Source organism: Silurus meridionalis, chromosome 12 (assembly GCF_014805685.1).
Source record: "Silurus meridionalis isolate SWU-2019-XX chromosome 12, ASM1480568v1, whole genome shotgun sequence".
Lineage (NCBI taxonomy): Eukaryota > Metazoa > Chordata > Actinopteri > Siluriformes > Siluridae > Silurus > Silurus meridionalis.
The window spans coordinates 4,828,860-4,838,072 of record NC_060895.1 but is presented as its reverse complement, the minus strand read 5'-3'; the positions used below and the strand labels follow the sequence as shown (position 1 = coordinate 4,838,072).

Sequence of the window (9,213 nt, the reverse complement as noted above, 5' to 3'; positions counted from 1 at the left end):
AAAAATTTACATTGTAAACACCCCCCACCCCTCCACACACACACACACACACACACACACACACACACACACACACACACACACAAAAGAAAACAAAACAGTAAAAATTATATTTTTATGTAATGTAACTGTGACGTTTTATTCCAAAAAAGGCCTGCTTTTTTATTTTTGTTTTTCCCAGTTGTACTCACTCTTAGTCTTCTTGCATGTATTTTGAAAACACACACACACACACACACACACACACACACACACACACACACACACACACTGTGTGGGTAAACAGTACAATGTACAGTATCAACCTTGTAAATGAAATTTTTGTTAATGAATATAAACAATTACAAAGTCGTCAACAGATGATCCCAGTACAATTCTCATTAAGACAAAACAACAGAAACAAAATGAAGACACTTTTGTCCTCTTGGTTTGTTTCTATTAATGTATGAGTGTTAGTGAGCTTCTGAATGTGTAGATGTGGAATGTATTCTAATTCCTACAGAAAAATGCCATGAGTTCCAATCCCAGCAATGCCACTGCTGTCACTGTACATCTAGCAACTGCTCAATTGTATAAATCAGATAATTGTCACTAATCATGTCACTTGTATGTTTTCCAAATGCCATAAATGTGCCTGGAAGGTATCAGTTTACTCAATGTATTATCAAAGTTGTTTCTATGAAAAAATTATGAAAAAAATTTTACTTGATCAAAAATATTCAGAAATTTTCATGGAAAAAAACAACCTTAGAATCAATAACAGATTTATACACTCTTGACATCCAGACAATTTGTTTCTCAATAGATTTAGCTGAAATTCTTCCCTATGCCTTATGTATAACTTGCCAAGGGTGTTCTTCACTAGTTAGATCTTGTGATCATCCCAGAGCAGTCAATAGGGTTCAGGTGCAGTGACTGGGCAGGACAGTCCATGATAAATAACATTCCACAGTCCAGACAGAATTACATGGTGTAGAAGAAGAGAATTGTAGCCACGTTGTTTCAGTATTCCTTTCACCCAGAACAGGTCAAACCCAAAATAACCCCTAAACCAATGAGCTTCCACCTTTATGTCTGACTGTGAGTGTGATGACAGTCTGCTAACATCTGTCCTTTTCTCCATCAGTCTATCCACAGTAAATGAATGTCCATTCTTATGTTGAAGCCAAAAAAAAGTCAGTCCAAAGTAAATGACTTTCCTCCATTAATTCACTGTTCAATTCTTGTGTGATTTCCTTTTTTATCTAGTTTGTTGCCTAATAATGAACAAATATCTCAAAAAGATAAAAGCTTTTATTTTGTTTCCAAATTTTTTATGGACAGTGAATAAATGAGAGAACATTCACGAATTCTATAAAATAGGTTTATTCGTGTTATAAGAAGTTTAATAAAATTAATATTGTACTAATGTTTTATTTATTTCTGCTTGCTGTTAAAATGCACTGGAACGATATGCTCTACTACTACAGAGATTACACGTTGCTGCCACCTTGTGTCATATTATAGGGTTGCTGTTATTATTATTATTCAATTACTATACTGTATTTTTCCATCCTGCTTCTGTCTGCTCCAAGATAAATTTGTATTTTAAATCACTATGTGCTTCACTACACTTTCAACACAGTGTATGCATGTATTTTTTTAATTCCAGAATATATGGGCACACAATGTCTTCATTTAGAGTACATAGTGCAGCACAAATATTCTTTGAAGGAATTCATATAGATTTTTAATACCTAAAATAAAATACTTAATTTCATCATTTAAAAATACATTTTATTACACCTACACCTCTCATCTACACAGTTTTTTTAAGTGCCAGGGCCATGTTTAGATTGCTTCACCCACTGCTTTGCGCTGAAACACACACAGACAAATAGAGTTGCGTTAACTTAGGTTCATTTGTTACACACAATAATATCACACAATAGATGTACAATTAAAACATTTACCTTGGACTTTCCACAGCAACGAATGCGGTTGCCTGAAGGACATAAAAGGCATAAAATATTTTACATCAATGATTTGTCGTGTCGCTCAAACAGGCAGAAACACAAATATAACACTCACCGACAAGAAGGAGAATGGACAGGAACACAAGGACTCCAGCAAAGTCAAACCAATAATACGCAGAGTTTCATAGTCTGCAAAAAACATCACATTTGAAAATTCGGTTCCATCTTCCAAATGATAAGTTTTGAGGAAAATCATTCTTACCGTATACAAAATCAGCATCGGGGTCCACATCAGGTACTGAGGAACAGAAATTAGGAGAATACTCATGAATTGAACAATACTACACTGTAAAAAATGCATAGTTTTCAGAGTGAAAGAATGTAAAATAGCGACGGTAAAATCTTGTAAATTTTAAAACATGAAATGAAAATGTGTATTTTACAGTTAAATACTGTTCATGTAAATGCAAGTAAACTTAATACTTTTTGCCTTATTGTTTTCTTAAATTATTCCCTACATTAGTTTACTAGTATAGTCCACAGAGTGAGTGAAAACAAATGAGTGAATTCAGACGCTGATAAACACCTGCTGTTTTCACAGAGAAACACTGAAGAAAAGAACAAGAAACAAAACTAGATACAGTTACAGCCTTACGCGAAATCAACTGAATTAAACAACTCCAAAAACAGCATTACCTGCTTTACTTATTATAGTTTTACTTTATTTTTGTCAAATTTCTACAAAACATACTTTGAGACTTAACACAGGTTTATATTAGACTGAAAATGTTGGTTTGACCTCACCGTTTTCGAGTTCAGTGGTTGCTTCAGTTGTGCTTGTGACCCTTGACTCTTTAACATTAGTTTTTTTCTGGCTGTTGTAAATTTAGTTGTAATGCACATTTTTTTATGACAAGAAAAATAAAAAGTAATTGTAGTTTGTTAGGTTATTAACTAGGTTATTAATGATGACATAATTATAATCTATTAAACTTTATTTATGTTTTCAAGTTAAGTAACTTGACAAACCTAGGAATTGTAAAAACTTATGTAGAAAATCTTGAGAACTACAGCACAATTTAGACACAGACATAAAGAAACAGCACATACATCACTCAAGAATGGTGATACAAAGCTGCAATGCATGCTGGGTGCCAGAATAATATAAAACTCCCAACATGCATTGCAGCATGAATAAATTATCCACGATTTTCTTCATTTAATTATTATTATTTTTTTTTTTATGTTTTTTGATTTGATGACTTTTTATGATGACCCTGTGATAAAACATGCTGTTTTGGGGGTTGTTTAATGATCCTCTGCTGAAATCTTGAGAAGTTTAATGTGTTTTATTTTCAGTTGATTTTATCTTTGGCTTTGGCTGTAAGTTGGGTTTCTCTGCTCTTTTTTCTCTTCCCTTCAGTGATTCTGCTTATTGACAGGTATCCATCAAAGTTCAATCCTCGTTTAATAAGTCACTTCATTATCTCATTAACTTCATCAGTGCATCAATGTTACTTTAACATTTTGTTGTGTGGACACACAAAAGTGCTCTTTTAAAACTGAAGATTTTGTGGGATTAAAGGGTTAATGTGTGAAATTAAAAAACACACTATGAAAAGTATTTTAACAGTAATATACTGTAAATTAATTGTATGAAAGCAAACTGTAAAAAACCCAAGTAGATTACTGGCAAATAAAACAGCAAAATACTGTAAAATCATAAAATGTACAGGATTTTTTTTACAGTGTAGTTCTATATCATTTAAATACAATGAAATGTGAGTAATCCTGCTATATGAGGCAAAATCCTTTATTTTGTCCTATCTTATAACATTTTTGCACTCAGCCATACTATAGAGCATTATAAAGCAAAATGTATGTTAATGCTGTGAAATGTTTTTTTGCATTAAGAGCAATAGCTACATTAATACAAGCACAAAACATCAAAGTAATAAATAAATTACTGCAGTTTTTTTCTTCTTCTAGTTTTCTAGAGTTATAAATGCAAATGTAGACTATGTAACTGATTATTTTTCAATAAAGCCGAAATTCACTTAAACTCTATTTATAGTTACTTACAAACTCTATTTATCGCATTTTAAATAAATTTAAAGTTGACCTGATTTTATTAATAAATTAATAAATATAGGTGATACAACTTTCCGCTAAGTAAACAAATCCTTATGCAGTACAAAACAGTATTTTAGTGTTGACAGAACTGTCGGTAAAAAAAAAAAAATTAATTACCAAGACCTTTAAAATTAAAGTTATTTTTATTATAGTCTAATGCTTTTATTATACACTTAAATGAGGCCCCATAAAGGTTTTGAGAAGTAATGGTCAAAACCACAGCATTTAAACAAACATAAGCATATATTATAATAAAATATTATATTATAATTATTTTATATATATATATATATATATATATATATATATATATATATATATATATATATATATATATATATATATATATATATAATACAAATAATTATAAATTGGGAATAGTAAATAGAAAAGAATCATTATATATACTGTATATATCATACACATACATACTCTGTTTTGTTATTTAATATAATTATAATACATGCAGCATATACATCCACTTCAGATATATACACATACTTTTTAATTTCATGCAATCAAAGAAAAAGAACTTGATAACGTTCCCAGGAATAACTGATATTATACTACTGATAAGTGACATTAAATATCAGTTGACTGGAAAAAGTTACAGAGCCATTGCAAATACCCCTCTCAGTACAAGTGGTAAGTTCATGTAACCAGAGTTAATCATCTCCAGACACTTATGGCTTCCAAGCTTTCACAATGTGCTCTCAGACGTCTAATAAAGAAGGTGAAAGAGAAGCCAGCAGTTACTTGAAAAGAGTTGCAGGGTGCCCTGAAAGCAACAGGAGCAACAGACAAAAAAAACTGCATCTGAAATAACCTCCATTTAAATCCCTCACTAAAAAGTCACCTGCTAAACAAAAAAAGCACAAACATGCATGTCTTGGCATAATTCTCACCTCTGTCTTATTATTGCCAGTCTACATTTTTATTTCTTTGTGCTTTAAGTAATGGTAGAGCAAGAAAGAGCAAGTGACTTGACAGTTTGTGCAACACAAACTTGAATTTGGAGCTGTGAGTCTGTTTCTGTTCATTTATTCTAGTTTTTCCCTTTTTTTTGGACTGTGGTGAAAATCTTATAAAAGAAAAATTGAGAGACCAAAGTTTAGTTAACACCAAAACCATCTCCTGAATTTCCTCCACACCTTCACATGAAGTTGGGATCCACAGTCATGTTCGGCAAATGATGGCTGTGCAAGACAACACATACCTACCGGCTGAAATAAACAAAACGATAGAAACCTTCATAATGTTTCTAATGGCTTTGATGGAAAAGTCTCTGTGGGTCTGTACTGGTAATTGTTTAACTTCTATTGATAGAAATAGCATTAATGACCAATAGAATTTGTAGCTCATGTTTTGGACACCAATAGATAAAATTAGGACTTCATCAGGCATCCAGATCCTAATAAGTTTCTACATTGGTTTCTTTGGTTTGATGATGATGATATTCATAATCATGCCTAAAAGAGGAAGATTCAGAGGCCACATTTGAACCACAATGCAAAAGTTACTTACTTCTTCTCACAGACTGTGATCAGAAATATAACTGCTTTGCTTTGTAATGTTGCTCATTTTTGATGTCCTAATGTTTTCTCCTATAAATTGAATTTGGGTCAAAACATCTCTTTTAAAAGACATTATGTATGTAAAACTAAAGTAAATATATTTCACTTCAATGAACATGGGTTAATAGCAAGCATTCGAATAAACATAGGGGTCTAGTTGAATATTGTGCAGTGTCCCTAAAAGACGGTAATTAATCTTATTGTTCACATAGATTATGTAATAGATCTAAAAAAAAACCCCAACTTGTGTTTCTTATTTAAAATAAAATCCTTTCTTTCTGATAGAAATGTCAGAAAACATTGTCTGACTAACCAGACTTGAGAACTTAAATCAAGTATTGTGGTAAAACTATTTTTAAATGTCCATGTCCTTAACACAGTACCATTACTGGATTTTTCTATATATAGCTATTAAATCCTCTTTTATTTATTATACCAATTTTATTTGCACCAACAACTTGAATATAAATCAATTCTCACAGGTTTCCAGAAAATGTACCCTTTATTACCCACATATGTATGTATCTCTTTAACTCATTTATTTAGCTTTTCACAATTAAAGCGAATTCATCACCATATTGCAAATGTAAAATAAAATTAATTGACACTATTCTTACCTCCTGCAGAAGACATGGTGGATCTTTGTTTGATAGTGGCAGTGCAGTATAAGAAGACTGAGCTTTCACTTGGTGTCAGGGAGCAGGTGTTTACAGGATAGCACAGGGCAGACAAAAACCTGGTCCAATCAGATAGTATGACCATTAAATAGTTAAAAGGATTTTTGTACAGTTCCGATTAATTAAGGTCAAAATGAAAAGCAATGTAAATATAATCTTTGTTTACATAATCTTTGTAGTAGCTATTGCACCAAAGCCACACTTTATTTATTTTGTTAAATCTGTTCATGAACAAGAAACAGTGACTTAGTTAATAATGTTTTAAACAGTAACTATTGATTTGATCTTCAGTAATGTTTGGTTCATTGATTTTTCATGATGATGTTGATGTGATGATCGAAGAGAAATATTAGACATCTTTAAAATGAGTGTAGTTAAGGCTGGTTAAATGACATCTTAATTATAACTGTCCCATGAAACACTTGGGTATTCAGTACCTGGCAAAAGTTTGAAAGCAACCAGTCTTTAATAGCTTTTTAGAGTCACATGCATGTTCGTTTTGTTACTACAATCCAGTGATGTAACACTAGAAAGATTTACTTTGACCAAACATATATATATATATATATATATATATATATATATATATATATATATATATATATATATATATATATATATATATAAACAAATGTAAACTTTATTTATTTCAGTAAAAAATCCTTTCTTAGCAAGAATGAGGCTTCAGGACACTTCTCCAAACATTCAGCTGAAATGCTTAAACTACATAGACAATTTTTCCATGATGGATAACACTCCAGCTGGCTAAACTATGCTTCCAGAGCTTGGATGTGTGCTTCAGGTCATTGTCTTGTTGTATGATGAAGTTGGTTTTAATTAGCCAGAGAGCTAGATGGAATTGCATGGTGTTGAGGTAGACAGTAGTCATGCTAATTCAGTATTCCTTTTACCCAGAATGTCTCCAACACTCCCTGCTCCAAAACAAACCCAAACCATTGAGCATCCTCTATTTTTGACTGTGAGTGTGAGGCAGACTGCTAACATCTTTCCTGTTACACAAGTTCTTCTGTGAGAACCAAAAATTTGGATAATCCAAATTGGACTCAGAACCTTCTCAGAAATAAACAATAGAAAAATGCATGTTTCAAAAACCATAAAAGACCTGGTACTTCCAAACTTGACAGGCGCTGTATGTCCTTCATCTGTCAAGGTCACTGATGTAAAAAAACAAATCTATCCATTCATGATAAAGCTCTAGACAATTTTAAGTTCAGGAAATGTTTTGGGCAAAATTGGGAAAGACCTTCACTTCTAGTCTTTCCTGATGTAGAAATATGTATGAAATTTTGACCTAAAAAGATTACACTGGGCTGCAGCAGTGTCAAATCGAACACTTACAAATAATGTTAGTGGTAATGATCTTTGGAAAGTAATAAAATAATAAAAACACTTTTAGCAATAAACTAAAAATGGTTTTGCAATAGAAAATTCCAAGCAAGTTAAAGTAATGAAAAAATCATTATATTTTTAATAGTGATATTAACTTTGACTGTCTAAATGCCACATACAGTATATACAGATATACAGTATATACAGAGGAAAATGAAGGAAACCGGTTAAGGGTACTTGTGAAGTCTATTTTTTACTGTGTTGGGTTTAGTTTACTCTTCAGAGAGAAGGTTCACTTTAAATCAGTACAAATTGGTTTTTACTTATTAGGAGTGCTAGGATTTGACTCTTTCAAAATGTCCATGTCCATAAATGCAGAAAATAAAAATAATGCAAATCACGTGATATGGCCTTTCGGTCACAGCATAATTGGGATATTTAGAACACTTAGTCTAAATACAGTATTTGTGAGATTTTGATGTTTTTTTTTATCTGTTAAATTAAAGATTTTGTACATGTAGAATATAGAACACTGCTGTTTGTTAGATAACAACAAAATAGCCTTGTCTCACAATACAACAGCTAATACAAAGATATGACATAGAGACTATACAACAGGCAGCATTACTACATATGGTTATCTTTGCTATAAATTATAATAATGTTCCACTTACCTCAGTCACACAGGCTTCACAGGCTTTCTGTTCCTTGTGAAGATTTAGGCTGGGGTAAAATCTCTTCCAGTTCTTATCTCTTTCAGTTTTTGATGTGTTCTTAGTCCCTTCATTTCCTATTCTGCATATCCATAAATTTTAATGCCCCACCCCCACCAATAAACCTTTTATCAGGCAATAACCTGTGGCCTTCAAGCAGTTATAAAACATTGTCTTTCTCAACCTTTGGAATCATCACTCAATTGTGAACCCATTGTATCACAAACGAGCAACATGAATTTTACTTTTTAGTAGATGACAGAGAACAAACTTCTACAGTCAGATGTTTTATACAACTTTTTCTATTGTGATTAGTGAAAATGTAAATTTAAATAAGAATTAAAAATGGTTTTATATCATTTATGTATAAAAACAAAATTTAATGCTAAAAACATGTAGCATTTAAAATGGAAGGAGCTCCTTTACTTGTCACATTTACATTACAGCACAGTGAAATTCTTCCTAGTGATTCTGGGGCAGAGCGCAGGGTCAGGCATGATATAGAGGGTTACAGGCCTTGTTTAGGGGCCAATGGGTGGCAGCTTGGTGATACTGGGGCTTGACCCCCCTGACCTTCTGATCAGCAACCAAGAGCCAAGAGCTACCACTTCCCCATGGAGCCTTTGTCTACTTAATCTCTGTCTCAATAACCTTTGCACACACAGCACAATGTATTGTTTGTATTACACTAAATTGTATTACACACAATTTAGTGTACTCATGATTAATTCGTAATGAATGAAGGAATTAATAAATGGATAAAAATGTATTATGTACTGGTAATTTTTAGCTTCATTTGATCAAGCCTGAT

The 9,213-nt window shown here is 32.1% G+C and overlaps 1 long non-coding RNA gene across 1 annotated transcript; it reads right to left on the bottom strand.

Annotated features, from left to right (window-relative positions):
- Positions 1-1,278: 1,278 nt before the first annotated feature.
- Positions 1,279-8,488, bottom strand: LOC124394617. Its single transcript, XR_006927528.1, has 6 exons — positions 8,364-8,488; positions 6,280-6,398; positions 2,218-2,253; positions 2,071-2,144; positions 1,953-1,984; positions 1,279-1,857 (listed from the first exon to the last, which is right to left on the bottom strand). It is a non-coding gene; the product is annotated as an uncharacterized LOC124394617 (long non-coding RNA).
- Positions 8,489-9,213: the final 725 nt, after the last annotated feature.